We start from the raw sequence: 27,810 nt of genomic DNA, 5'->3' as shown, positions 1-27,810 counted from the left end.
TATAAAGTTACTCCTGATTTACTCAAATGGACAAATGTCAGATATCCAAGCATACTTACCTGGTACAGGGAGCACCGTGATCAAAAAGGCGGTCTCCCCAGGTCGAGGCCTTTCCATTGCACTCCGGTTAGGCTGAAGCCTGCGATTGCCCCAAATGTGGGCAACTCGGGTACGCAATTTTTTAGTGTGGGGGACTGCGTTCGCGCTATCCCCTGTTAATAAATCAAATGTAAAGAGAAGTTCCCAATAAATACTAAAACTTGAAACTGTTGTTAAACTTTTTCTTTGATACGCTGAGACTGTTCAGGAGTAGCGTAAATTATGATCGCAAACCGGTTTTCCACTCTTTTGTTTCATATCATTGTATTTCATCAATTTGAGTATACGATATAAAGAAGCAAATTAATTTCTCAGTCAGACAACTTGGTTTCTACACTTCATATAAGTAAGTTTTGTTTAAATCATTATCTCGTCATCCGTAAATTTCATGTTTTGCCTCTCCGTTTAAGTTACATAAAAAAAAATCCGCTTGCTACAAGTAAAAACTATAAATTAAGTTTGGAAGCTTATTCAATTTGCTTTACGATGAAAACAAGTTTTTGGTTGGCAAGTTATTTTTTTTTATTTGAAATAGTATGAAATTCAACTATACCTGTTAATTTGCATAAGAGGAAAATACGTGCATTTGATGAAAAGTGATGCCGTATTTTATTTGCCTGGCTATATTGAAAAAGCGGAAACTGCATGTGCAGCACGGACGGATTCAAGAAATAATCTCGCGACCTTTGTCGCCCTCCTTTATCAATTTTAAACGCAAATGATTGCTTTGCCGTCGATTTTTTTCCCCCGCACCAAATTGAGTAAATTTGATTTTAAAATTTTGCGCGTACACTGTAAAAATGGTAACTGAATTCGAAACAGAAGCAAACAGTGTTGTATGAACGAAAGGCAGTTACGAAATTGAAGCGACGAAGGAGGGAAAAACAATAAAGTTCTTGTTGGTTTTTTTTCCTTTATTGCGGAGGAGTGAATTTTAAACAATTATTGATATTCCGTGTGAAAGCATCATGGCGATCTGAACGTACGTAGTACGTTTTTAATCCACAGAGTTATCCTACTTTATTTGGTCCCTTTCAACAAATCGTCCTGAAAAAGTGTCCCGGTCTTTAATACACCAACGTGTTTCAATGAAATCAGTGGAAGGAGGCAAATGGCCCTCGATGCGAAGTCGATTTTTTTTATTGTATGTTTTAAATTGATGTATCGGCTGACTATAATATGTTCGAATACCTCTTTATAAAGTTACTCCTGATTTACTCAAATGGACAAATGTCAGATATCCAAGCATACTTACCTGGTACAGGGAGCACCGTGATCAAAAAGGCGGTCTCCCCAGGTCGAGGCCTTTCCATTGCACTCCGGTTAGGCTGAAGCCTGCGATTGCCCCAAATGTGGGCAACTCGGGTACGCAATTTTTTAGTGTGGGGGACTGCGTTCGCGCTATCCCCTGTTAATAAATCAAATGTAAAGAGAAGTTCCCAATAAATACTAAAACTTGAAACTGTTGTTAAACTTTTTCTTTGATACGCTGAGACTGTTCAGGAGTAGCGTAAATTATGATCGCAAACCGGTTTTCCACTCTTTTGTTTCATATCATTGTATTTCATCAATTTGAGTATACGATATAAAGAAGCAAATTAATTTCTCAGTCAGACAACTTGGTTTCTACACTTCATATAAGTAAGTTTTGTTTAAATCATTATCTCGTCATCCGTAAATTTCATGTTTTGCCTCTCCGTTTAAGTTACATAAAAAAAAATCCGCTTGCTACAAGTAAAAACTATAAATTAAGTTTGGAAGCTTATTCAATTTGCTTTACGATGAAAACAAGTTTTTGGTTGGCAAGTTATTTTTTTTTATTTGAAATAGTATGAAATTCAACTATACCTGTTAATTTGCATAAGAGGAAAATACGTGCATTTGATGAAAAGTGATGCCGTATTTTATTTGCCTGGCTATATTGAAAAAGCGGAAACTGCATGTGCAGCACGGACGGATTCAAGAAATAATCTCGCGACCTTTGTCGCCCTCCTTTATCAATTTTAAACGCAAATGATTGCTTTGCCGTCGATTTTTTTCCCCCGCACCAAATTGAGTAAATTTGATTTTAAAATTTTGCGCGTACACTGTAAAAATGGTAACTGAATTCGAAACAGAAGCAAACAGTGTTGTATGAACGAAAGGCAGTTACGAAATTGAAGCGACGAAGGAGGGAAAAACAATAAAGTTCTTGTTGGTTTTTTTTCCTTTATTGCGGAGGAGTGAATTTTAAACAATTATTGATATTCCGTGTGAAAGCATCATGGCGATCTGAACGTACGTAGTACGTTTTTAATCCACAGAGTTATCCTACTTTATTTGGTCCCTTTCAACAAATCGTCCTGAAAAAGTGTCCCGGTCTTTAATACACCAACGTGTTTCAATGAAATCAGTGGAAGGAGGCAAATGGCCCTCGATGCGAAGTCGATTTTTTTTATTGTATGTTTTAAATTGATGTATCGGCTGACTATAATATGTTCGAATACCTCTTTATAAAGTTACTCCTGATTTACTCAAATGGACAAATGTCAGATATCCAAGCATACTTACCTGGTACAGGGAGCACCGTGATCAAAAAGGCGGTCTCCCCAGGTCGAGGCCTTTCCATTGCACTCCGGTTAGGCTGAAGCCTGCGATTGCCCCAAATGTGGGCAACTCGGGTACGCAATTTTTTAGTGTGGGGGACTGCGTTCGCGCTATCCCCTGTTAATAAATCAAATGTAAAGAGAAGTTCCCAATAAATACTAAAACTTGAAACTGTTGTTAAACTTTTTCTTTGATACGCTGAGACTGTTCAGGAGTAGCGTAAATTATGATCGCAAACCGGTTTTCCACTCTTTTGTTTCATATCATTGTATTTCATCAATTTGAGTATACGATATAAAGAAGCAAATTAATTTCTCAGTCAGACAACTTGGTTTCTACACTTCATATAAGTAAGTTTTGTTTAAATCATTATCTCGTCATCCGTAAATTTCATGTTTTGCCTCTCCGTTTAAGTTACATAAAAAAAAATCCGCTTGCTACAAGTAAAAACTATAAATTAAGTTTGGAAGCTTATTCAATTTGCTTTACGATGAAAACAAGTTTTTGGTTGGCAAGTTATTTTTTTTTATTTGAAATAGTATGAAATTCAACTATACCTGTTAATTTGCATAAGAGGAAAATACGTGCATTTGATGAAAAGTGATGCCGTATTTTATTTGCCTGGCTATATTGAAAAAGCGGAAACTGCATGTGCAGCACGGACGGATTCAAGAAATAATCTCGCGACCTTTGTCGCCCTCCTTTATCAATTTTAAACGCAAATGATTGCTTTGCCGTCGATTTTTTTCCCCCGCACCAAATTGAGTAAATTTGATTTTAAAATTTTGCGCGTACACTGTAAAAATGGTAACTGAATTCGAAACAGAAGCAAACAGTGTTGTATGAACGAAAGGCAGTTACGAAATTGAAGCGACGAAGGAGGGAAAAACAATAAAGTTCTTGTTGGTTTTTTTTCCTTTATTGCGGAGGAGTGAATTTTAAACAATTATTGATATTCCGTGTGAAAGCATCATGGCGATCTGAACGTACGTAGTACGTTTTTAATCCACAGAGTTATCCTACTTTATTTGGTCCCTTTCAACAAATCGTCCTGAAAAAGTGTCCCGGTCTTTAATACACCAACGTGTTTCAATGAAATCAGTGGAAGGAGGCAAATGGCCCTCGATGCGAAGTCGATTTTTTTTATTGTATGTTTTAAATTGATGTATCGGCTGACTATAATATGTTCGAATACCTCTTTATAAAGTTACTCCTGATTTACTCAAATGGACAAATGTCAGATATCCAAGCATACTTACCTGGTACAGGGAGCACCGTGATCAAAAAGGCGGTCTCCCCAGGTCGAGGCCTTTCCATTGCACTCCGGTTAGGCTGAAGCCTGCGATTGCCCCAAATGTGGGCAACTCGGGTACGCAATTTTTTAGTGTGGGGGACTGCGTTCGCGCTATCCCCTGTTAATAAATCAAATGTAAAGAGAAGTTCCCAATAAATACTAAAACTTGAAACTGTTGTTAAACTTTTTCTTTGATACGCTGAGACTGTTCAGGAGTAGCGTAAATTATGATCGCAAACCGGTTTTCCACTCTTTTGTTTCATATCATTGTATTTCATCAATTTGAGTATACGATATAAAGAAGCAAATTAATTTCTCAGTCAGACAACTTGGTTTCTACACTTCATATAAGTAAGTTTTGTTTAAATCATTATCTCGTCATCCGTAAATTTCATGTTTTGCCTCTCCGTTTAAGTTACATAAAAAAAAATCCGCTTGCTACAAGTAAAAACTATAAATTAAGTTTGGAAGCTTATTCAATTTGCTTTACGATGAAAACAAGTTTTTGGTTGGCAAGTTATTTTTTTTTATTTGAAATAGTATGAAATTCAACTATACCTGTTAATTTGCATAAGAGGAAAATACGTGCATTTGATGAAAAGTGATGCCGTATTTTATTTGCCTGGCTATATTGAAAAAGCGGAAACTGCATGTGCAGCACGGACGGATTCAAGAAATAATCTCGCGACCTTTGTCGCCCTCCTTTATCAATTTTAAACGCAAATGATTGCTTTGCCGTCGATTTTTTTCCCCCGCACCAAATTGAGTAAATTTGATTTTAAAATTTTGCGCGTACACTGTAAAAATGGTAACTGAATTCGAAACAGAAGCAAACAGTGTTGTATGAACGAAAGGCAGTTACGAAATTGAAGCGACGAAGGAGGGAAAAACAATAAAGTTCTTGTTGGTTTTTTTTCCTTTATTGCGGAGGAGTGAATTTTAAACAATTATTGATATTCCGTGTGAAAGCATCATGGCGATCTGAACGTACGTAGTACGTTTTTAATCCACAGAGTTATCCTACTTTATTTGGTCCCTTTCAACAAATCGTCCTGAAAAAGTGTCCCGGTCTTTAATACACCAACGTGTTTCAATGAAATCAGTGGAAGGAGGCAAATGGCCCTCGATGCGAAGTCGATTTTTTTTATTGTATGTTTTAAATTGATGTATCGGCTGACTATAATATGTTCGAATACCTCTTTATAAAGTTACTCCTGATTTACTCAAATGGACAAATGTCAGATATCCAAGCATACTTACCTGGTACAGGGAGCACCGTGATCAAAAAGGCGGTCTCCCCAGGTCGAGGCCTTTCCATTGCACTCCGGTTAGGCTGAAGCCTGCGATTGCCCCAAATGTGGGCAACTCGGGTACGCAATTTTTTAGTGTGGGGGACTGCGTTCGCGCTATCCCCTGTTAATAAATCAAATGTAAAGAGAAGTTCCCAATAAATACTAAAACTTGAAACTGTTGTTAAACTTTTTCTTTGATACGCTGAGACTGTTCAGGAGTAGCGTAAATTATGATCGCAAACCGGTTTTCCACTCTTTTGTTTCATATCATTGTATTTCATCAATTTGAGTATACGATATAAAGAAGCAAATTAATTTCTCAGTCAGACAACTTGGTTTCTACACTTCATATAAGTAAGTTTTGTTTAAATCATTATCTCGTCATCCGTAAATTTCATGTTTTGCCTCTCCGTTTAAGTTACATAAAAAAAAATCCGCTTGCTACAAGTAAAAACTATAAATTAAGTTTGGAAGCTTATTCAATTTGCTTTACGATGAAAACAAGTTTTTGGTTGGCAAGTTATTTTTTTTTATTTGAAATAGTATGAAATTCAACTATACCTGTTAATTTGCATAAGAGGAAAATACGTGCATTTGATGAAAAGTGATGCCGTATTTTATTTGCCTGGCTATATTGAAAAAGCGGAAACTGCATGTGCAGCACGGACGGATTCAAGAAATAATCTCGCGACCTTTGTCGCCCTCCTTTATCAATTTTAAACGCAAATGATTGCTTTGCCGTCGATTTTTTTCCCCCGCACCAAATTGAGTAAATTTGATTTTAAAATTTTGCGCGTACACTGTAAAAATGGTAACTGAATTCGAAACAGAAGCAAACAGTGTTGTATGAACGAAAGGCAGTTACGAAATTGAAGCGACGAAGGAGGGAAAAACAATAAAGTTCTTGTTGGTTTTTTTTCCTTTATTGCGGAGGAGTGAATTTTAAACAATTATTGATATTCCGTGTGAAAGCATCATGGCGATCTGAACGTACGTAGTACGTTTTTAATCCACAGAGTTATCCTACTTTATTTGGTCCCTTTCAACAAATCGTCCTGAAAAAGTGTCCCGGTCTTTAATACACCAACGTGTTTCAATGAAATCAGTGGAAGGAGGCAAATGGCCCTCGATGCGAAGTCGATTTTTTTTATTGTATGTTTTAAATTGATGTATCGGCTGACTATAATATGTTCGAATACCTCTTTATAAAGTTACTCCTGATTTACTCAAATGGACAAATGTCAGATATCCAAGCATACTTACCTGGTACAGGGAGCACCGTGATCAAAAAGGCGGTCTCCCCAGGTCGAGGCCTTTCCATTGCACTCCGGTTAGGCTGAAGCCTGCGATTGCCCCAAATGTGGGCAACTCGGGTACGCAATTTTTTAGTGTGGGGGACTGCGTTCGCGCTATCCCCTGTTAATAAATCAAATGTAAAGAGAAGTTCCCAATAAATACTAAAACTTGAAACTGTTGTTAAACTTTTTCTTTGATACGCTGAGACTGTTCAGGAGTAGCGTAAATTATGATCGCAAACCGGTTTTCCACTCTTTTGTTTCATATCATTGTATTTCATCAATTTGAGTATACGATATAAAGAAGCAAATTAATTTCTCAGTCAGACAACTTGGTTTCTACACTTCATATAAGTAAGTTTTGTTTAAATCATTATCTCGTCATCCGTAAATTTCATGTTTTGCCTCTCCGTTTAAGTTACATAAAAAAAAATCCGCTTGCTACAAGTAAAAACTATAAATTAAGTTTGGAAGCTTATTCAATTTGCTTTACGATGAAAACAAGTTTTTGGTTGGCAAGTTATTTTTTTTTATTTGAAATAGTATGAAATTCAACTATACCTGTTAATTTGCATAAGAGGAAAATACGTGCATTTGATGAAAAGTGATGCCGTATTTTATTTGCCTGGCTATATTGAAAAAGCGGAAACTGCATGTGCAGCACGGACGGATTCAAGAAATAATCTCGCGACCTTTGTCGCCCTCCTTTATCAATTTTAAACGCAAATGATTGCTTTGCCGTCGATTTTTTTCCCCCGCACCAAATTGAGTAAATTTGATTTTAAAATTTTGCGCGTACACTGTAAAAATGGTAACTGAATTCGAAACAGAAGCAAACAGTGTTGTATGAACGAAAGGCAGTTACGAAATTGAAGCGACGAAGGAGGGAAAAACAATAAAGTTCTTGTTGGTTTTTTTTCCTTTATTGCGGAGGAGTGAATTTTAAACAATTATTGATATTCCGTGTGAAAGCATCATGGCGATCTGAACGTACGTAGTACGTTTTTAATCCACAGAGTTATCCTACTTTATTTGGTCCCTTTCAACAAATCGTCCTGAAAAAGTGTCCCGGTCTTTAATACACCAACGTGTTTCAATGAAATCAGTGGAAGGAGGCAAATGGCCCTCGATGCGAAGTCGATTTTTTTTATTGTATGTTTTAAATTGATGTATCGGCTGACTATAATATGTTCGAATACCTCTTTATAAAGTTACTCCTGATTTACTCAAATGGACAAATGTCAGATATCCAAGCATACTTACCTGGTACAGGGAGCACCGTGATCAAAAAGGCGGTCTCCCCAGGTCGAGGCCTTTCCATTGCACTCCGGTTAGGCTGAAGCCTGCGATTGCCCCAAATGTGGGCAACTCGGGTACGCAATTTTTTAGTGTGGGGGACTGCGTTCGCGCTATCCCCTGTTAATAAATCAAATGTAAAGAGAAGTTCCCAATAAATACTAAAACTTGAAACTGTTGTTAAACTTTTTCTTTGATACGCTGAGACTGTTCAGGAGTAGCGTAAATTATGATCGCAAACCGGTTTTCCACTCTTTTGTTTCATATCATTGTATTTCATCAATTTGAGTATACGATATAAAGAAGCAAATTAATTTCTCAGTCAGACAACTTGGTTTCTACACTTCATATAAGTAAGTTTTGTTTAAATCATTATCTCGTCATCCGTAAATTTCATGTTTTGCCTCTCCGTTTAAGTTACATAAAAAAAAATCCGCTTGCTACAAGTAAAAACTATAAATTAAGTTTGGAAGCTTATTCAATTTGCTTTACGATGAAAACAAGTTTTTGGTTGGCAAGTTATTTTTTTTTATTTGAAATAGTATGAAATTCAACTATACCTGTTGATTTGCATAAGAGGAAAATACGTGCATTTGATGAAAAGTGATGCCGTATTTTATTTGCCTGGCTATATTGAAAAAGCGGAAACTGCATGTGCAGCACGGACGGATTCAAGAAATAATCTCGCGACCTTTGTCGCCCTCCTTTATCAATTTTAAACGCAAATGATTGCTTTGCCGTCGATTTTTTTCCCCCGCACCAAATTGAGTAAATTTGATTTTAAAATTTTGCGCGTACACTGTAAAAATGGTAACTGAATTCGAAACAGAAGCAAACAGTGTTGTATGAACGAAAGGCAGTTACGAAATTGAAGCGACGAAGGAGGGAAAAACAATAAAGTTCTTGTTGGTTTTTTTTCCTTTATTGCGGAGGAGTGAATTTTAAACAATTATTGATATTCCGTGTGAAAGCATCATGGCGATCTGAACGTACGTAGTACGTTTTTAATCCACAGAGTTATCCTACTTTATTTGGTCCCTTTCAACAAATCGTCCTGAAAAAGTGTCCCGGTCTTTAATACACCAACGTGTTTCAATGAAATCAGTGGAAGGAGGCAAATGGCCCTCGATGCGAAGTCGATTTTTTTTATTGTATGTTTTAAATTGATGTATCGGCTGACTATAATATGTTCGAATACCTCTTTATAAAGTTACTCCTGATTTACTCAAATGGACAAATGTCAGATATCCAAGCATACTTACCTGGTACAGGGAGCACCGTGATCAAAAAGGCGGTCTCCCCAGGTCGAGGCCTTTCCATTGCACTCCGGTTAGGCTGAAGCCTGCGATTGCCCCAAATGTGGGCAACTCGGGTACGCAATTTTTTAGTGTGGGGGACTGCGTTCGCGCTATCCCCTGTTAATAAATCAAATGTAAAGAGAAGTTCCCAATAAATACTAAAACTTGAAACTGTTGTTAAACTTTTTCTTTGATACGCTGAGACTGTTCAGGAGTAGCGTAAATTATGATCGCAAACCGGTTTTCCACTCTTTTGTTTCATATCATTGTATTTCATCAATTTGAGTATACGATATAAAGAAGCAAATTAATTTCTCAGTCAGACAACTTGGTTTCTACACTTCATATAAGTAAGTTTTGTTTAAATCATTATCTCGTCATCCGTAAATTTCATGTTTTGCCTCTCCGTTTAAGTTACATAAAAAAAAATCCGCTTGCTACAAGTAAAAACTATAAATTAAGTTTGGAAGCTTATTCAATTTGCTTTACGATGAAAACAAGTTTTTGGTTGGCAAGTTATTTTTTTTTATTTGAAATAGTATGAAATTCAACTATACCTGTTGATTTGCATAAGAGGAAAATACGTGCATTTGATGAAAAGTGATGCCGTATTTTATTTGCCTGGCTATATTGAAAAAGCGGAAACTGCATGTGCAGCACGGACGGATTCAAGAAATAATCTCGCGACCTTTGTCGCCCTCCTTTATCAATTTTAAACGCAAATGATTGCTTTGCCGTCGATTTTTTTCCCCCGCACCAAATTGAGTAAATTTGATTTTAAAATTTTGCGCGTACACTGTAAAAATGGTAACTGAATTCGAAACAGAAGCAAACAGTGTTGTATGAACGAAAGGCAGTTACGAAATTGAAGCGACGAAGGAGGGAAAAACAATAAAGTTCTTGTTGGTTTTTTTTCCTTTATTGCGGAGGAGTGAATTTTAAACAATTATTGATATTCCGTGTGAAAGCATCATGGCGATCTGAACGTACGTAGTACGTTTTTAATCCACAGAGTTATCCTACTTTATTTGGTCCCTTTCAACAAATCGTCCTGAAAAAGTGTCCCGGTCTTTAATACACCAACGTGTTTCAATGAAATCAGTGGAAGGAGGCAAATGGCCCTCGATGCGAAGTCGATTTTTTTTATTGTATGTTTTAAATTGATGTATCGGCTGACTATAATATGTTCGAATACCTCTTTATAAAGTTACTCCTGATTTACTCAAATGGACAAATGTCAGATATCCAAGCATACTTACCTGGTACAGGGAGCACCGTGATCAAAAAGGCGGTCTCCCCAGGTCGAGGCCTTTCCATTGCACTCCGGTTAGGCTGAAGCCTGCGATTGCCCCAAATGTGGGCAACTCGGGTACGCAATTTTTTAGTGTGGGGGACTGCGTTCGCGCTATCCCCTGTTAATAAATCAAATGTAAAGAGAAGTTCCCAATAAATACTAAAACTTGAAACTGTTGTTAAACTTTTTCTTTGATACGCTGAGACTGTTCAGGAGTAGCGTAAATTATGATCGCAAACCGGTTTTCCACTCTTTTGTTTCATATCATTGTATTTCATCAATTTGAGTATACGATATAAAGAAGCAAATTAATTTCTCAGTCAGACAACTTGGTTTCTACACTTCATATAAGTAAGTTTTGTTTAAATCATTATCTCGTCATCCGTAAATTTCATGTTTTGCCTCTCCGTTTAAGTTACATAAAAAAAAATCCGCTTGCTACAAGTAAAAACTATAAATTAAGTTTGGAAGCTTATTCAATTTGCTTTACGATGAAAACAAGTTTTTGGTTGGCAAGTTATTTTTTTTTATTTGAAATAGTATGAAATTCAACTATACCTGTTAATTTGCATAAGAGGAAAATACGTGCATTTGATGAAAAGTGATGCCGTATTTTATTTGCCTGGCTATATTGAAAAAGCGGAAACTGCATGTGCAGCACGGACGGATTCAAGAAATAATCTCGCGACCTTTGTCGCCCTCCTTTATCAATTTTAAACGCAAATGATTGCTTTGCCGTCGATTTTTTTCCCCCGCACCAAATTGAGTAAATTTGATTTTAAAATTTTGCGCGTACACTGTAAAAATGGTAACTGAATTCGAAACAGAAGCAAACAGTGTTGTATGAACGAAAGGCAGTTACGAAATTGAAGCGACGAAGGAGGGAAAAACAATAAAGTTCTTGTTGGTTTTTTTTCCTTTATTGCGGAGGAGTGAATTTTAAACAATTATTGATATTCCGTGTGAAAGCATCATGGCGATCTGAACGTACGTAGTACGTTTTTAATCCACAGAGTTATCCTACTTTATTTGGTCCCTTTCAACAAATCGTCCTGAAAAAGTGTCCCGGTCTTTAATACACCAACGTGTTTCAATGAAATCAGTGGAAGGAGGCAAATGGCCCTCGATGCGAAGTCGATTTTTTTTATTGTATGTTTTAAATTGATGTATCGGCTGACTATAATATGTTCGAATACCTCTTTATAAAGTTACTCCTGATTTACTCAAATGGACAAATGTCAGATATCCAAGCATACTTACCTGGTACAGGGAGCACCGTGATCAAAAAGGCGGTCTCCCCAGGTCGAGGCCTTTCCATTGCACTCCGGTTAGGCTGAAGCCTGCGATTGCCCCAAATGTGGGCAACTCGGGTACGCAATTTTTTAGTGTGGGGGACTGCGTTCGCGCTATCCCCTGTTAATAAATCAAATGTAAAGAGAAGTTCCCAATAAATACTAAAACTTGAAACTGTTGTTAAACTTTTTCTTTGATACGCTGAGACTGTTCAGGAGTAGCGTAAATTATGATCGCAAACCGGTTTTCCACTCTTTTGTTTCATATCATTGTATTTCATCAATTTGAGTATACGATATAAAGAAGCAAATTAATTTCTCAGTCAGACAACTTGGTTTCTACACTTCATATAAGTAAGTTTTGTTTAAATCATTATCTCGTCATCCGTAAATTTCATGTTTTGCCTCTCCGTTTAAGTTACATAAAAAAAAATCCGCTTGCTACAAGTAAAAACTATAAATTAAGTTTGGAAGCTTATTCAATTTGCTTTACGATGAAAACAAGTTTTTGGTTGGCAAGTTATTTTTTTTTATTTGAAATAGTATGAAATTCAACTATACCTGTTGATTTGCATAAGAGGAAAATACGTGCATTTGATGAAAAGTGATGCCGTATTTTATTTGCCTGGCTATATTGAAAAAGCGGAAACTGCATGTGCAGCACGGACGGATTCAAGAAATAATCTCGCGACCTTTGTCGCCCTCCTTTATCAATTTTAAACGCAAATGATTGCTTTGCCGTCGATTTTTTTCCCCCGCACCAAATTGAGTAAATTTGATTTTAAAATTTTGCGCGTACACTGTAAAAATGGTAACTGAATTCGAAACAGAAGCAAACAGTGTTGTATGAACGAAAGGCAGTTACGAAATTGAAGCGACGAAGGAGGGAAAAACAATAAAGTTCTTGTTGGTTTTTTTTCCTTTATTGCGGAGGAGTGAATTTTAAACAATTATTGATATTCCGTGTGAAAGCATCATGGCGATCTGAACGTACGTAGTACGTTTTTAATCCACAGAGTTATCCTACTTTATTTGGTCCCTTTCAACAAATCGTCCTGAAAAAGTGTCCCGGTCTTTAATACACCAACGTGTTTCAATGAAATCAGTGGAAGGAGGCAAATGGCCCTCGATGCGAAGTCGATTTTTTTTATTGTATGTTTTAAATTGATGTATCGGCTGACTATAATATGTTCGAATACCTCTTTATAAAGTTACTCCTGATTTACTCAAATGGACAAATGTCAGATATCCAAGCATACTTACCTGGTACAGGGAGCACCGTGATCAAAAAGGCGGTCTCCCCAGGTCGAGGCCTTTCCATTGCACTCCGGTTAGGCTGAAGCCTGCGATTGCCCCAAATGTGGGCAACTCGGGTACGCAATTTTTTAGTGTGGGGGACTGCGTTCGCGCTATCCCCTGTTAATAAATCAAATGTAAAGAGAAGTTCCCAATAAATACTAAAACTTGAAACTGTTGTTAAACTTTTTCTTTGATACGCTGAGACTGTTCAGGAGTAGCGTAAATTATGATCGCAAACCGGTTTTCCACTCTTTTGTTTCATATCATTGTATTTCATCAATTTGAGTATACGATATAAAGAAGCAAATTAATTTCTCAGTCAGACAACTTGGTTTCTACACTTCATATAAGTAAGTTTTGTTTAAATCATTATCTCGTCATCCGTAAATTTCATGTTTTGCCTCTCCGTTTAAGTTACATAAAAAAAAATCCGCTTGCTACAAGTAAAAACTATAAATTAAGTTTGGAAGCTTATTCAATTTGCTTTACGATGAAAACAAGTTTTTGGTTGGCAAGTTATTTTTTTTTATTTGAAATAGTATGAAATTCAACTATACCTGTTGATTTGCATAAGAGGAAAATACGTGCATTTGATGAAAAGTGATGCCGTATTTTATTTGCCTGGCTATATTGAAAAAGCGGAAACTGCATGTGCAGCACGGACGGATTCAAGAAATAATCTCGCGACCTTTGTCGCCCTCCTTTATCAATTTTAAACGCAAATGATTGCTTTGCCGTCGATTTTTTTCCCCCGCACCAAATTGAGTAAATTTGATTTTAAAATTTTGCGCGTACACTGTAAAAATGGTAACTGAATTCGAAACAGAAGCAAACAGTGTTGTATGAACGAAAGGCAGTTACGAAATTGAAGCGACGAAGGAGGGAAAAACAATAAAGTTCTTGTTGGTTTTTTTTCCTTTATTGCGGAGGAGTGAATTTTAAACAATTATTGATATTCCGTGTGAAAGCATCATGGCGATCTGAACGTACGTAGTACGTTTTTAATCCACAGAGTTATCCTACTTTATTTGGTCCCTTTCAACAAATCGTCCTGAAAAAGTGTCCCGGTCTTTAATACACCAACGTGTTTCAATGAAATCAGTGGAAGGAGGCAAATGGCCCTCGATGCGAAGTCGATTTTTTTTATTGTATGTTTTAAATTGATGTATCGGCTGACTATAATATGTTCGAATACCTCTTTATAAAGTTACTCCTGATTTACTCAAATGGACAAATGTCAGATATCCAAGCATACTTACCTGGTACAGGGAGCACCGTGATCAAAAAGGCGGTCTCCCCAGGTCGAGGCCTTTCCATTGCACTCCGGTTAGGCTGAAGCCTGCGATTGCCCCAAATGTGGGCAACTCGGGTACGCAATTTTTTAGTGTGGGGGACTGCGTTCGCGCTATCCCCTGTTAATAAATCAAATGTAAAGAGAAGTTCCCAATAAATACTAAAACTTGAAACTGTTGTTAAACTTTTTCTTTGATACGCTGAGACTGTTCAGGAGTAGCGTAAATTATGATCGCAAACCGGTTTTCCACTCTTTTGTTTCATATCATTGTATTTCATCAATTTGAGTATACGATATAAAGAAGCAAATTAATTTCTCAGTCAGACAACTTGGTTTCTACACTTCATATAAGTAAGTTTTGTTTAAATCATTATCTCGTCATCCGTAAATTTCATGTTTTGCCTCTCCGTTTAAGTTACATAAAAAAAAATCCGCTTGCTACAAGTAAAAACTATAAATTAAGTTTGGAAGCTTATTCAATTTGCTTTACGATGAAAACAAGTTTTTGGTTGGCAAGTTATTTTTTTTTATTTGAAATAGTATGAAATTCAACTATACCTGTTAATTTGCATAAGAGGAAAATACGTGCATTTGATGAAAAGTGATGCCGTATTTTATTTGCCTGGCTATATTGAAAAAGCGGAAACTGCATGTGCAGCACGGACGGATTCAAGAAATAATCTCGCGACCTTTGTCGCCCTCCTTTATCAATTTTAAACGCAAATGATTGCTTTGCCGTCGATTTTTTTCCCCCGCACCAAATTGAGTAAATTTGATTTTAAAATTTTGCGCGTACACTGTAAAAATGGTAACTGAATTCGAAACAGAAGCAAACAGTGTTGTATGAACGAAAGGCAGTTACGAAATTGAAGCGACGAAGGAGGGAAAAACAATAAAGTTCTTGTTGGTTTTTTTTCCTTTATTGCGGAGGAGTGAATTTTAAACAATTATTGATATTCCGTGTGAAAGCATCATGGCGATCTGAACGTACGTAGTACGTTTTTAATCCACAGAGTTATCCTACTTTATTTGGTCCCTTTCAACAAATCGTCCTGAAAAAGTGTCCCGGTCTTTAATACACCAACGTGTTTCAATGAAATCAGTGGAAGGAGGCAAATGGCCCTCGATGCGAAGTCGATTTTTTTTATTGTATGTTTTAAATTGATGTATCGGCTGACTATAATATGTTCGAATACCTCTTTATAAAGTTACTCCTGATTTACTCAAATGGACAAATGTCAGATATCCAAGCATACTTACCTGGTACAGGGAGCACCGTGATCAAAAAGGCGGTCTCCCCAGGTCGAGGCCTTTCCATTGCACTCCGGTTAGGCTGAAGCCTGCGATTGCCCCAAATGTGGGCAACTCGGGTACGCAATTTTTTAGTGTGGGGGACTGCGTTCGCGCTATCCCCTGTTAATAAATCAAATGTAAAGAGAAGTTCCCAATAAATACTAAAACTTGAAACTGTTGTTAAACTTTTTCTTTGATACGCTGAGACTGTTCAGGAGTAGCGTAAATTATGATCGCAAACCGGTTTTCCACTCTTTTGTTTCATATCATTGTATTTCATCAATTTGAGTATACGATATAAAGAAGCAAATTAATTTCTCAGTCAGACAACTTGGTTTCTACACTTCATATAAGTAAGTTTTGTTTAAATCATTATCTCGTCATCCGTAAATTTCATGTTTTGCCTCTCCGTTTAAGTTACATAAAAAAAAATCCGCTTGCTACAAGTAAAAACTATAAATTAAGTTTGGAAGCTTATTCAATTTGCTTTACGATGAAAACAAGTTTTTGGTTGGCAAGTTATTTTTTTTTATTTGAAATAGTATGAAATTCAACTATACCTGTTAATTTGCATAAGAGGAAAATACGTGCATTTGATGAAAAGTGATGCCGTATTTTATTTGCCTGGCTATATTGAAAAAGCGGAAACTGCATGTGCAGCACGGACGGATTCAAGAAATAATCTCGCGACCTTTGTCGCCCTCCTTTATCAATTTTAAACGCAAATGATTGCTTTGCCGTCGATTTTTTTCCCCCGCACCAAATTGAGTAAATTTGATTTTAAAATTTTGCGCGTACACTGTAAAAATGGTAACTGAATTCGAAACAGAAGCAAACAGTGTTGTATGAACGAAAGGCAGTTACGAAATTGAAGCGACGAAGGAGGGAAAAACAATAAAGTTCTTGTTGGTTTTTTTTCCTTTATTGCGGAGGAGTGAATTTTAAACAATTATTGATATTCCGTGTGAAAGCATCATGGCGATCTGAACGTACGTAGTACGTTTTTAATCCACAGAGTTATCCTACTTTATTTGGTCCCTTTCAACAAATCGTCCTGAAAAAGTGTCCCGGTCTTTAATACACCAACGTGTTTCAATGAAATCAGTGGAAGGAGGCAAATGGCCCTCGATGCGAAGTCGATTTTTTTTATTGTATGTTTTAAATTGATGTATCGGCTGACTATAATATGTTCGAATACCTCTTTATAAAGTTACTCCTGATTTACTCAAATGGACAAATGTCAGATATCCAAGCATACTTACCTGGTACAGGGAGCACCGTGATCAAAAAGGCGGTCTCCCCAGGTCGAGGCCTTTCCATTGCACTCCGGTTAGGCTGAAGCCTGCGATTGCCCCAAATGTGGGCAACTCGGGTACGCAATTTTTTAGTGTGGGGGACTGCGTTCGCGCTATCCCCTGTTAATAAATCAAATGTAAAGAGAAGTTCCCAATAAATACTAAAACTTGAAACTGTTGTTAAACTTTTTCTTTGATACGCTGAGACTGTTCAGGAGTAGCGTAAATTATGATCGCAAACCGGTTTTCCACTCTTTTGTTTCATATCATTGTATTTCATCAATTTGAGTATACGATATAAAGAAGCAAATTAATTTCTCAGTCAGACAACTTGGTTTCTACACTTCATATAAGTAAGTTTTGTTTAAATCATTATCTCGTCATCCGTAAATTTCATGTTTTGCCTCTCCGTTTAAGTTACATAAAAAAAAATCCGCTTGCTACAAGTAAAAACTATAAATTAAGTTTGGAAGCTTATTCAATTTGCTTTACGATGAAAACAAGTTTTTGGTTGGCAAGTTATTTTTTTTTATTTGAAATAGTATGAAATTCAACTATACCTGTTAATTTGCATAAGAGGAAAATACGTGCATTTGATGAAAAGTGATGCCGTATTTTATTTGCCTGGCTATATTGAAAAAGCGGAAACTGCATGTGCAGCACGGACGGATTCAAGAAATAATCTCGCGACCTTTGTCGCCCTCCTTTATCAATTTTAAACGCAAATGATTGCTTTGCCGTCGATTTTTTTCCCCCGCACCAAATTGAGTAAATTTGATTTTAAAATTTTGCGCGTACACTGTAAAAATGGTAACTGAATTCGAAACAGAAGCAAACAGTGTTGTATGAACGAAAGGCAGTTACGAAATTGAAGCGACGAAGGAGGGAAAAACAATAAAGTTCTTGTTGGTTTTTTTTCCTTTATTGCGGAGGAGTGAATTTTAAACAATTATTGATATTCCGTGTGAAAGCATCATGGCGATCTGAACGTACGTAGTACGTTTTTAATCCACAGAGTTATCCTACTTTATTTGGTCCCTTTCAACAAATCGTCCTGAAAAAGTGTCCCGGTCTTTAATACACCAACGTGTTTCAATGAAATCAGTGGAAGGAGGCAAATGGCCCTCGATGCGAAGTCGATTTTTTTTATTGTATGTTTTAAATTGATGTATCGGCTGACTATAATATGTTCGAATACCTCTTTATAAAGTTACTCCTGATTTACTCAAATGGACAAATGTCAGATATCCAAGCATACTTACCTGGTACAGGGAGCACCGTGATCAAAAAGGCGGTCTCCCCAGGTCGAGGCCTTTCCATTGCACTCCGGTTAGGCTGAAGCCTGCGATTGCCCCAAATGTGGGCAACTCGGGTACGCAATTTTTTAGTGTGGGGGACTGCGTTCGCGCTATCCCCTGTTAATAAATCAAATGTAAAGAGAAGTTCCCAATAAATACTAAAACTTGAAACTGTTGTTAAACTTTTTCTTTGATACGCTGAGACTGTTCAGGAGTAGCGTAAATTATGATCGCAAACCGGTTTTCCACTCTTTTGTTTCATATCATTGTATTTCATCAATTTGAGTATACGATATAAAGAAGCAAATTAATTTCTCAGTCAGACAACTTGGTTTCTACACTTCATATAAGTAAGTTTTGTTTAAATCATTATCTCGTCATCCGTAAATTTCATGTTTTGCCTCTCCGTTTAAGTTACATAAAAAAAAATCCGCTTGCTACAAGTAAAAACTATAAATTAAGTTTGGAAGCTTATTCAATTTGCTTTACGATGAAAACAAGTTTTTGGTTGGCAAGTTATTTTTTTTTATTTGAAATAGTATGAAATTCAACTATACCTGTTAATTTGCATAAGAGGAAAATACGTGCATTTGATGAAAAGTGATGCCGTATTTTATTTGCCTGGCTATATTGAAAAAGCGGAAACTGCATGTGCAGCACGGACGGATTCAAGAAATAATCTCGCGACCTTTGTCGCCCTCCTTTATCAATTTTAAACGCAAATGATTGCTTTGCCGTCGATTTTTTTCCCCCGCACCAAATTGAGTAAATTTGATTTTAAAATTTTGCGCGTACACTGTAAAAATGGTAACTGAATTCGAAACAGAAGCAAACAGTGTTGTATGAACGAAAGGCAGTTACGAAATTGAAGCGACGAAGGAGGGAAAAACAATAAAGTTCTTGTTGGTTTTTTTTCCTTTATTGCGGAGGAGTGAATTTTAAACAATTATTGATATTCCGTGTGAAAGCATCATGGCGATCTGAACGTACGTAGTACGTTTTTAATCCACAGAGTTATCCTACTTTATTTGGTCCCTTTCAACAAATCGTCCTGAAAAAGTGTCCCGGTCTTTAATACACCAACGTGTTTCAATGAAATCAGTGGAAGGAGGCAAATGGCCCTCGATGCGAAGTCGATTTTTTTTATTGTATGTTTTAAATTGATGTATCGGCTGACTATAATATGTTCGAATACCTCTTTATAAAGTTACTCCTGATTTACTCAAATGGACAAATGTCAGATATCCAAGCATACTTACCTGGTACAGGGAGCACCGTGATCAAAAAGGCGGTCTCCCCAGGTCGAGGCCTTTCCATTGCACTCCGGTTAGGCTGAAGCCTGCGATTGCCCCAAATGTGGGCAACTCGGGTACGCAATTTTTTAGTGTGGGGGACTGCGTTCGCGCTATCCCCTGTTAATAAATCAAATGTAAAGAGAAGTTCCCAATAAATACTAAAACTTGAAACTGTTGTTAAACTTTTTCTTTGATACGCTGAGACTGTTCAGGAGTAGCGTAAATTATGATCGCAAACCGGTTTTCCACTCTTTTGTTTCATATCATTGTATTTCATCAATTTGAGTATACGATATAAAGAAGCAAATTAATTTCTCAGTCAGACAACTTGGTTTCTACACTTCATATAAGTAAGTTTTGTTTAAATCATTATCTCGTCATCCGTAAATTTCATGTTTTGCCTCTCCGTTTAAGTTACATAAAAAAAAATCCGCTTGCTACAAGTAAAAACTATAAATTAAGTTTGGAAGCTTATTCAATTTGCTTTACGATGAAAACAAGTTTTTGGTTGGCAAGTTATTTTTTTTTATTTGAAATAGTATGAAATTCAACTATACCTGTTAATTTGCATAAGAGGAAAATACGTGCATTTGATGAAAAGTGATGCCGTATTTTATTTGCCTGGCTATATTGAAAAAGCGGAAACTGCATGTGCAGCACGGACGGATTCAAGAAATAATCTCGCGACCTTTGTCGCCCTCCTTTATCAATTTTAAACGCAAATGATTGCTTTGCCGTCGATTTTTTTCCCCCGCACCAAATTGAGTAAATTTGATTTTAAAATTTTGCGCGTACACTGTAAAAATGGTAACTGAATTCGAAACAGAAGCAAACAGTGTTGTATGAACGAAAGGCAGTTACGAAATTGAAGCGACGAAGGAGGGAAAAACAATAAAGTTCTTGTTGGTTTTTTTTCCTTTATTGCGGAGGAGTGAATTTTAAACAATTATTGATATTCCGTGTGAAAGCATCATGGCGATCTGAACGTACGTAGTACGTTTTTAATCCACAGAGTTATCCTACTTTATTTGGTCCCTTTCAACAAATCGTCCTGAAAAAGTGTCCCGGTCTTTAATACACCAACGTGTTTCAATGAAATCAGTGGAAGGAGGCAAATGGCCCTCGATGCGAAGTCGATTTTTTTTATTGTATGTTTTAAATTGATGTATCGGCTGACTATAATATGTTCGAATACCTCTTTATAAAGTTACTCCTGATTTACTCAAATGGACAAATGTCAGATATCCAAGCATACTTACCTGGTACAGGGAGCACCGTGATCAAAAAGGCGGTCTCCCCAGGTCGAGGCCTTTCCATTGCACTCCGGTTAGGCTGAAGCCTGCGATTGCCCCAAATGTGGGCAACTCGGGTACGCAATTTTTTAGTGTGGGGGACTGCGTTCGCGCTATCCCCTGTTAATAAATCAAATGTAAAGAGAAGTTCCCAATAAATACTAAAACTTGAAACTGTTGTTAAACTTTTTCTTTGATACGCTGAGACTGTTCAGGAGTAGCGTAAATTATGATCGCAAACCGGTTTTCCACTCTTTTGTTTCATATCATTGTATTTCATCAATTTGAGTATACGATATAAAGAAGCAAATTAATTTCTCAGTCAGACAACTTGGTTTCTACACTTCATATAAGTAAGTTTTGTTTAAATCATTATCTCGTCATCCGTAAATTTCATGTTTTGCCTCTCCGTTTAAGTTACATAAAAAAAAATCCGCTTGCTACAAGTAAAAACTATAAATTAAGTTTGGAAGCTTATTCAATTTGCTTTACGATGAAAACAAGTTTTTGGTTGGCAAGTTATTTTTTTTTATTTGAAATAGTATGAAATTCAACTATACCTGTTAATTTGCATAAGAGGAAAATACGTGCATTTGATGAAAAGTGATGCCGTATTTTATTTGCCTGGCTATATTGAAAAAGCGGAAACTGCATGTGCAGCACGGACGGATTCAAGAAATAATCTCGCGACCTTTGTCGCCCTCCTTTATCAATTTTAAACGCAAATGATTGCTTTGCCGTCGATTTTTTTCCCCCGCACCAAATTGAGTAAATTTGATTTTAAAATTTTGCGCGTACACTGTAAAAATGGTAACTGAATTCGAAACAGAAGCAAACAGTGTTGTATGAACGAAAGGCAGTTACGAAATTGAAGCGACGAAGGAGGGAAAAACAATAAAGTTCTTGTTGGTTTTTTTTCCTTTATTGCGGAGGAGTGAATTTTAAACAATTATTGATATTCCGTGTGAAAGCATCATGGCGATCTGAACGTACGTAGTACGTTTTTAATCCACAGAGTTATCCTACTTTATTTGGTCCCTTTCAACAAATCGTCCTGAAAAAGTGTCCCGGTCTTTAATACACCAACGTGTTTCAATGAAATCAGTGGAAGGAGGCAAATGGCCCTCGATGCGAAGTCGATTTTTTTTATTGTATGTTTTAAATTGATGTATCGGCTGACTATAATATGTTCGAATACCTCTTTATAAAGTTACTCCTGATTTACTCAAATGGACAAATGTCAGATATCCAAGCATACTTACCTGGTACAGGGAGCACCGTGATCAAAAAGGCGGTCTCCCCAGGTCGAGGCCTTTCCATTGCACTCCGGTTAGGCTGAAGCCTGCGATTGCCCCAAATGTGGGCAACTCGGGTACGCAATTTTTTAGTGTGGGGGACTGCGTTCGCGCTATCCCCTGTTAATAAATCAAATGTAAAGAGAAGTTCCCAATAAATACTAAAACTTGAAACTGTTGTTAAACTTTTTCTTTGATACGCTGAGACTGTTCAGGAGTAGCGTAAATTATGATCGCAAACCGGTTTTCCACTCTTTTGTTTCATATCATTGTATTTCATCAATTTGAGTATACGATATAAAGAAGCAAATTAATTTCTCAGTCAGACAACTTGGTTTCTACACTTCATATAAGTAAGTTTTGTTTAAATCATTATCTCGTCATCCGTAAATTTCATGTTTTGCCTCTCCGTTTAAGTTACATAAAAAAAAATCCGCTTGCTACAAGTAAAAACTATAAATTAAGTTTGGAAGCTTATTCAATTTGCTTTACGATGAAAACAAGTTTTTGGTTGGCAAGTTATTTTTTTTTATTTGAAATAGTATGAAATTCAACTATACCTGTTAATTTGCATAAGAGGAAAATACGTGCATTTGATGAAAAGTGATGCCGTATTTTATTTGCCTGGCTATATTGAAAAAGCGGAAACTGCATGTGCAGCACGGACGGATTCAAGAAATAATCTCGCGACCTTTGTCGCCCTCCTTTATCAATTTTAAACGCAAATGATTGCTTTGCCGTCGATTTTTTTCCCCCGCACCAAATTGAGTAAATTTGATTTTAAAATTTTGCGCGTACACTGTAAAAATGGTAACTGAATTCGAAACAGAAGCAAACAGTGTTGTATGAACGAAAGGCAGTTACGAAATTGAAGCGACGAAGGAGGGAAAAACAATAAAGTTCTTGTTGGTTTTTTTTCCTTTATTGCGGAGGAGTGAATTTTAAACAATTATTGATATTCCGTGTGAAAGCATCATGGCGATCTGAACGTACGTAGTACGTTTTTAATCCACAGAGTTATCCTACTTTATTTGGTCCCTTTCAACAAATCGTCCTGAAAAAGTGTCCCGGTCTTTAATACACCAACGTGTTTCAATGAAATCAGTGGAAGGAGGCAAATGGCCCTCGATGCGAAGTCGATTTTTTTTATTGTATGTTTTAAATTGATGTATCGGCTGACTATAATATGTTCGAATACCTCTTTATAAAGTTACTCCTGATTTACTCAAATGGACAAATGTCAGATATCCAAGCATACTTACCTGGTACAGGGAGCACCGTGATCAAAAAGGCGGTCTCCCCAGGTCGAGGCCTTTCCATTGCACTCCGGTTAGGCTGAAGCCTGCGATTGCCCCAAATGTGGGCAACTCGGGTACGCAATTTTTTAGTGTGGGGGACTGCGTTCGCGCTATCCCCTGTTAATAAATCAAATGTAAAGAGAAGTTCCCAATAAATACTAAAACTTGAAACTGTTGTTAAACTTTTTCTTTGATACGCTGAGACTGTTCAGGAGTAGCGTAAATTATGATCGCAAACCGGTTTTCCACTCTTTTGTTTCATATCATTGTATTTCATCAATTTGAGTATACGATATAAAGAAGCAAATTAATTTCTCAGTCAGACAACTTGGTTTCTACACTTCATATAAGTAAGTTTTGTTTAAATCATTATCTCGTCATCCGTAAATTTCATGTTTTGCCTCTCCGTTTAAGTTACATAAAAAAAAATCCGCTTGCTACAAGTAAAAACTATAAATTAAGTTTGGAAGCTTATTCAATTTGCTTTACGATGAAAACAAGTTTTTGGTTGGCAAGTTATTTTTTTTTATTTGAAATAGTATGAAATTCAACTATACCTGTTAATTTGCATAAGAGGAAAATACGTGCATTTGATGAAAAGTGATGCCGTATTTTATTTGCCTGGCTATATTGAAAAAGCGGAAACTGCATGTGCAGCACGGACGGATTCAAGAAATAATCTCGCGACCTTTGTCGCCCTCCTTTATCAATTTTAAACGCAAATGATTGCTTTGCCGTCGATTTTTTTCCCCCGCACCAAATTGAGTAAATTTGATTTTAAAATTTTGCGCGTACACTGTAAAAATGGTAACTGAATTCGAAACAGAAGCAAACAGTGTTGTATGAACGAAAGGCAGTTACGAAATTGAAGCGACGAAGGAGGGAAAAACAATAAAGTTCTTGTTGGTTTTTTTTCCTTTATTGCGGAGGAGTGAATTTTAAACAATTATTGATATTCCGTGTGAAAGCATCATGGCGATCTGAACGTACGTAGTACGTTTTTAATCCACAGAGTTATCCTACTTTATTTGGTCCCTTTCAACAAATCGTCCTGAAAAAGTGTCCCGGTCTTTAATACACCAACGTGTTTCAATGAAATCAGTGGAAGGAGGCAAATGGCCCTCGATGCGAAGTCGATTTTTTTTATTGTATGTTTTAAATTGATGTATCGGCTGACTATAATATGTTCGAATACCTCTTTATAAAGTTACTCCTGATTTACTCAAATGGACAAATGTCAGATATCCAAGCATACTTACCTGGTACAGGGAGCACCGTGATCAAAAAGGCGGTCTCCCCAGGTCGAGGCCTTTCCATTGCACTCCGGTTAGGCTGAAGCCTGCGATTGCCCCAAATGTGGGCAACTCGGGTACGCAATTTTTTAGTGTGGGGGACTGCGTTCGCGCTATCCCCTGTTAATAAATCAAATGTAAAGAGAAGTTCCCAATAAATACTAAAACTTGAAACTGTTGTTAAACTTTTTCTTTGATACGCTGAGACTGTTCAGGAGTAGCGTAAATTATGATCGCAAACCGGTTTTCCACTCTTTTGTTTCATATCATTGTATTTCATCAATTTGAGTATACGATATAAAGAAGCAAATTAATTTCTCAGTCAGACAACTTGGTTTCTACACTTCATATAAGTAAGTTTTGTTTAAATCATTATCTCGTCATCCGTAAATTTCATGTTTTGCCTCTCCGTTTAAGTTACATAAAAAAAAATCCGCTTGCTACAAGTAAAAACTATAAATTAAGTTTGGAAGCTTATTCAATTTGCTTTACGATGAAAACAAGTTTTTGGTTGGCAAGTTATTTTTTTTTATTTGAAATAGTATGAAATTCAACTATACCTGTTAATTTGCATAAGAGGAAAATACGTGCATTTGATGAAAAGTGATGCCGTATTTTATTTGCCTGGCTATATTGAAAAAGCGGAAACTGCATGTGCAGCACGGACGGATTCAAGAAATAATCTCGCGACCTTTGTCGCCCTCCTTTATCAATTTTAAACGCAAATGATTGCTTTGCCGTCGATTTTTTTCCCCCGCACCAAATTGAGTAAATTTGATTTTAAAATTTTGCGCGTACACTGTAAAAATGGTAACTGAATTCGAAACAGAAGCAAACAGTGTTGTATGAACGAAAGGCAGTTACGAAATTGAAGCGACGAAGGAGGGAAAAACAATAAAGTTCTTGTTGGTTTTTTTTCCTTTATTGCGGAGGAGTGAATTTTAAACAATTATTGATATTCCGTGTGAAAGCATCATGGCGATCTGAACGTACGTAGTACGTTTTTAATCCACAGAGTTATCCTACTTTATTTGGTCCCTTTCAACAAATCGTCCTGAAAAAGTGTCCCGGTCTTTAATACACCAACGTGTTTCAATGAAATCAGTGGAAGGAGGCAAATGGCCCTCGATGCGAAGTCGATTTTTTTTATTGTATGTTTTAAATTGATGTATCGGCTGACTATAATATGTTCGAATACCTCTTTATAAAGTTACTCCTGATTTACTCAAATGGACAAATGTCAGATATCCAAGCATACTTACCTGGTACAGGGAGCACCGTGATCAAAAAGGCGGTCTCCCCAGGTCGAGGCCTTTCCATTGCACTCCGGTTAGGCTGAAGCCTGCGATTGCCCCAAATGTGGGCAACTCGGGTACGCAATTTTTTAGTGTGGGGGACTGCGTTCGCGCTATCCCCTGTTAATAAATCAAATGTAAAGAGAAGTTCCCAATAAATACTAAAACTTGAAACTGTTGTTAAACTTTTTCTTTGATACGCTGAGACTGTTCAGGAGTAGCGTAAATTATGATCGCAAACCGGTTTTCCACTCTTTTGTTTCATATCATTGTATTTCATCAATTTGAGTATACGATATAAAGAAGCAAATTAATTTCTCAGTCAGACAACTTGGTTTCTACACTTCATATAAGTAAGTTTTGTTTAAATCATTATCTCGTCATCCGTAAATTTCATGTTTTGCCTCTCCGTTTAAGTTACATAAAAAAAAATCCGCTTGCTACAAGTAAAAACTATAAATTAAGTTTGGAAGCTTATTCAATTTGCTTTACGATGAAAACAAGTTTTTGGTTGGCAAGTTATTTTTTTTTATTTGAAATAGTATGAAATTCAACTATACCTGTTAATTTGCATAAGAGGAAAATACGTGCATTTGATGAAAAGTGATGCCGTATTTTATTTGCCTGGCTATATTGAAAAAGCGGAAACTGCATGTGCAGCACGGACGGATTCAAGAAATAATCTCGCGACCTTTGTCGCCCTCCTTTATCAATTTTAAACGCAAATGATTGCTTTGCCGTCGATTTTTTTCCCCCGCACCAAATTGAGTAAATTTGATTTTAAAATTTTGCGCGTACACTGTAAAAATGGTAACTGAATTCGAAACAGAAGCAAACAGTGTTGTATGAACGAAAGGCAGTTACGAAATTGAAGCGACGAAGGAGGGAAAAACAATAAAGTTCTTGTTGGTTTTTTTTCCTTTATTGCGGAGGAGTGAATTTTAAACAATTATTGATATTCCGTGTGAAAGCATCATGGCGATCTGAACGTACGTAGTACGTTTTTAATCCACAGAGTTATCCTACTTTATTTGGTCCCTTTCAACAAATCGTCCTGAAAAAGTGTCCCGGTCTTTAATACACCAACGTGTTTCAATGAAATCAGTGGAAGGAGGCAAATGGCCCTCGATGCGAAGTCGATTTTTTTTATTGTATGTTTTAAATTGATGTATCGGCTGACTATAATATGTTCGAATACCTCTTTATAAAGTTACTCCTGATTTACTCAAATGGACAAATGTCAGATATCCAAGCATACTTACCTGGTACAGGGAGCACCGTGATCAAAAAGGCGGTCTCCCCAGGTCGAGGCCTTTCCATTGCACTCCGGTTAGGCTGAAGCCTGCGATTGCCCCAAATGTGGGCAACTCGGGTACGCAATTTTTTAGTGTGGGGGACTGCGTTCGCGCTATCCCCTGTTAATAAATCAAATGTAAAGAGAAGTTCCCAATAAATACTAAAACTTGAAACTGTTGTTAAACTTTTTCTTTGATACGCTGAGACTGTTCAGGAGTAGCGTAAATTATGATCGCAAACCGGTTTTCCACTCTTTTGTTTCATATCATTGTATTTCATCAATTTGAGTATACGATATAAAGAAGCAAATTAATTTCTCAGTCAGACAACTTGGTTTCTACACTTCATATAAGTAAGTTTTGTTTAAATCATTATCTCGTCATCCGTAAATTTCATGTTTTGCCTCTCCGTTTAAGTTACATAAAAAAAAATCCGCTTGCTACAAGTAAAAACTATAAATTAAGTTTGGAAGCTTATTCAATTTGCTTTACGATGAAAACAAGTTTTTGGTTGGCAAGTTAT

The 27,810-nt window shown here is 36.7% G+C and overlaps 22 non-coding genes across 22 annotated transcripts; all 22 read left to right on the top strand.

Moving 5' to 3' along the window:
* Positions 1-51: 51 nt before the first annotated feature.
* On the top strand, positions 52-215 carry LOC134698371 (U1 spliceosomal RNA). The gene has a single exon (XR_010103333.1). It is a non-coding gene; the product is annotated as a U1 spliceosomal RNA (small nuclear RNA).
* A 1,131-nt stretch (positions 216-1,346) lies between these two features.
* LOC134698370 (U1 spliceosomal RNA) lies at positions 1,347-1,510 on the top strand. Its single transcript, XR_010103332.1, has one exon. It is a non-coding gene; the product is annotated as a U1 spliceosomal RNA (small nuclear RNA).
* A 1,131-nt stretch (positions 1,511-2,641) lies between these two features.
* LOC134698369 (U1 spliceosomal RNA) lies at positions 2,642-2,805 on the top strand. Its single transcript, XR_010103331.1, has one exon. It is a non-coding gene; the product is annotated as a U1 spliceosomal RNA (small nuclear RNA).
* A 1,131-nt stretch (positions 2,806-3,936) lies between these two features.
* Positions 3,937-4,100, top strand: LOC134698367 (U1 spliceosomal RNA). Its single transcript, XR_010103329.1, has one exon. It is a non-coding gene; the product is annotated as a U1 spliceosomal RNA (small nuclear RNA).
* A 1,131-nt stretch (positions 4,101-5,231) lies between these two features.
* On the top strand, positions 5,232-5,395 carry LOC134698366 (U1 spliceosomal RNA). The gene has a single exon (XR_010103328.1). It is a non-coding gene; the product is annotated as a U1 spliceosomal RNA (small nuclear RNA).
* A 1,131-nt stretch (positions 5,396-6,526) lies between these two features.
* On the top strand, positions 6,527-6,690 carry LOC134698365 (U1 spliceosomal RNA). The gene has a single exon (XR_010103327.1). It is a non-coding gene; the product is annotated as a U1 spliceosomal RNA (small nuclear RNA).
* A 1,131-nt stretch (positions 6,691-7,821) lies between these two features.
* Positions 7,822-7,985, top strand: LOC134698364 (U1 spliceosomal RNA). The gene has a single exon (XR_010103326.1). It is a non-coding gene; the product is annotated as a U1 spliceosomal RNA (small nuclear RNA).
* A 1,131-nt stretch (positions 7,986-9,116) lies between these two features.
* On the top strand, positions 9,117-9,280 carry LOC134698363 (U1 spliceosomal RNA). The gene has a single exon (XR_010103325.1). It is a non-coding gene; the product is annotated as a U1 spliceosomal RNA (small nuclear RNA).
* Positions 9,281-10,411: 1,131 nt separating this feature from the next.
* LOC134698362 (U1 spliceosomal RNA) lies at positions 10,412-10,575 on the top strand. The gene has a single exon (XR_010103324.1). It is a non-coding gene; the product is annotated as a U1 spliceosomal RNA (small nuclear RNA).
* Positions 10,576-11,706: 1,131 nt separating this feature from the next.
* LOC134698361 (U1 spliceosomal RNA) lies at positions 11,707-11,870 on the top strand. Its single transcript, XR_010103323.1, has one exon. It is a non-coding gene; the product is annotated as a U1 spliceosomal RNA (small nuclear RNA).
* Positions 11,871-13,001: 1,131 nt separating this feature from the next.
* On the top strand, positions 13,002-13,165 carry LOC134698360 (U1 spliceosomal RNA). The gene has a single exon (XR_010103322.1). It is a non-coding gene; the product is annotated as a U1 spliceosomal RNA (small nuclear RNA).
* A 1,131-nt stretch (positions 13,166-14,296) lies between these two features.
* On the top strand, positions 14,297-14,460 carry LOC134698359 (U1 spliceosomal RNA). Its single transcript, XR_010103321.1, has one exon. It is a non-coding gene; the product is annotated as a U1 spliceosomal RNA (small nuclear RNA).
* Positions 14,461-15,591: 1,131 nt separating this feature from the next.
* Positions 15,592-15,755, top strand: LOC134698358 (U1 spliceosomal RNA). Its single transcript, XR_010103320.1, has one exon. It is a non-coding gene; the product is annotated as a U1 spliceosomal RNA (small nuclear RNA).
* A 1,131-nt stretch (positions 15,756-16,886) lies between these two features.
* LOC134698355 (U1 spliceosomal RNA) lies at positions 16,887-17,050 on the top strand. Its single transcript, XR_010103318.1, has one exon. It is a non-coding gene; the product is annotated as a U1 spliceosomal RNA (small nuclear RNA).
* A 1,131-nt stretch (positions 17,051-18,181) lies between these two features.
* LOC134698354 (U1 spliceosomal RNA) lies at positions 18,182-18,345 on the top strand. Its single transcript, XR_010103317.1, has one exon. It is a non-coding gene; the product is annotated as a U1 spliceosomal RNA (small nuclear RNA).
* A 1,131-nt stretch (positions 18,346-19,476) lies between these two features.
* Positions 19,477-19,640, top strand: LOC134698353 (U1 spliceosomal RNA). Its single transcript, XR_010103316.1, has one exon. It is a non-coding gene; the product is annotated as a U1 spliceosomal RNA (small nuclear RNA).
* A 1,131-nt stretch (positions 19,641-20,771) lies between these two features.
* On the top strand, positions 20,772-20,935 carry LOC134698352 (U1 spliceosomal RNA). The gene has a single exon (XR_010103315.1). It is a non-coding gene; the product is annotated as a U1 spliceosomal RNA (small nuclear RNA).
* Positions 20,936-22,066: 1,131 nt separating this feature from the next.
* On the top strand, positions 22,067-22,230 carry LOC134698351 (U1 spliceosomal RNA). The gene has a single exon (XR_010103314.1). It is a non-coding gene; the product is annotated as a U1 spliceosomal RNA (small nuclear RNA).
* Positions 22,231-23,361: 1,131 nt separating this feature from the next.
* Positions 23,362-23,525, top strand: LOC134698350 (U1 spliceosomal RNA). Its single transcript, XR_010103313.1, has one exon. It is a non-coding gene; the product is annotated as a U1 spliceosomal RNA (small nuclear RNA).
* A 1,131-nt stretch (positions 23,526-24,656) lies between these two features.
* Positions 24,657-24,820, top strand: LOC134698349 (U1 spliceosomal RNA). Its single transcript, XR_010103312.1, has one exon. It is a non-coding gene; the product is annotated as a U1 spliceosomal RNA (small nuclear RNA).
* A 1,131-nt stretch (positions 24,821-25,951) lies between these two features.
* Positions 25,952-26,115, top strand: LOC134698348 (U1 spliceosomal RNA). The gene has a single exon (XR_010103311.1). It is a non-coding gene; the product is annotated as a U1 spliceosomal RNA (small nuclear RNA).
* A 1,131-nt stretch (positions 26,116-27,246) lies between these two features.
* LOC134698347 (U1 spliceosomal RNA) lies at positions 27,247-27,410 on the top strand. Its single transcript, XR_010103310.1, has one exon. It is a non-coding gene; the product is annotated as a U1 spliceosomal RNA (small nuclear RNA).
* The last annotated feature ends 400 nt before the right edge of the window (positions 27,411-27,810 follow it).

This window comes from Mytilus trossulus, chromosome 14 (genome assembly GCF_036588685.1).
Source record: "Mytilus trossulus isolate FHL-02 chromosome 14, PNRI_Mtr1.1.1.hap1, whole genome shotgun sequence".
NCBI lineage: Eukaryota > Metazoa > Mollusca > Bivalvia > Mytilida > Mytilidae > Mytilus > Mytilus trossulus.
This window is presented reverse-complemented; position numbering and strand designations above follow the sequence as displayed.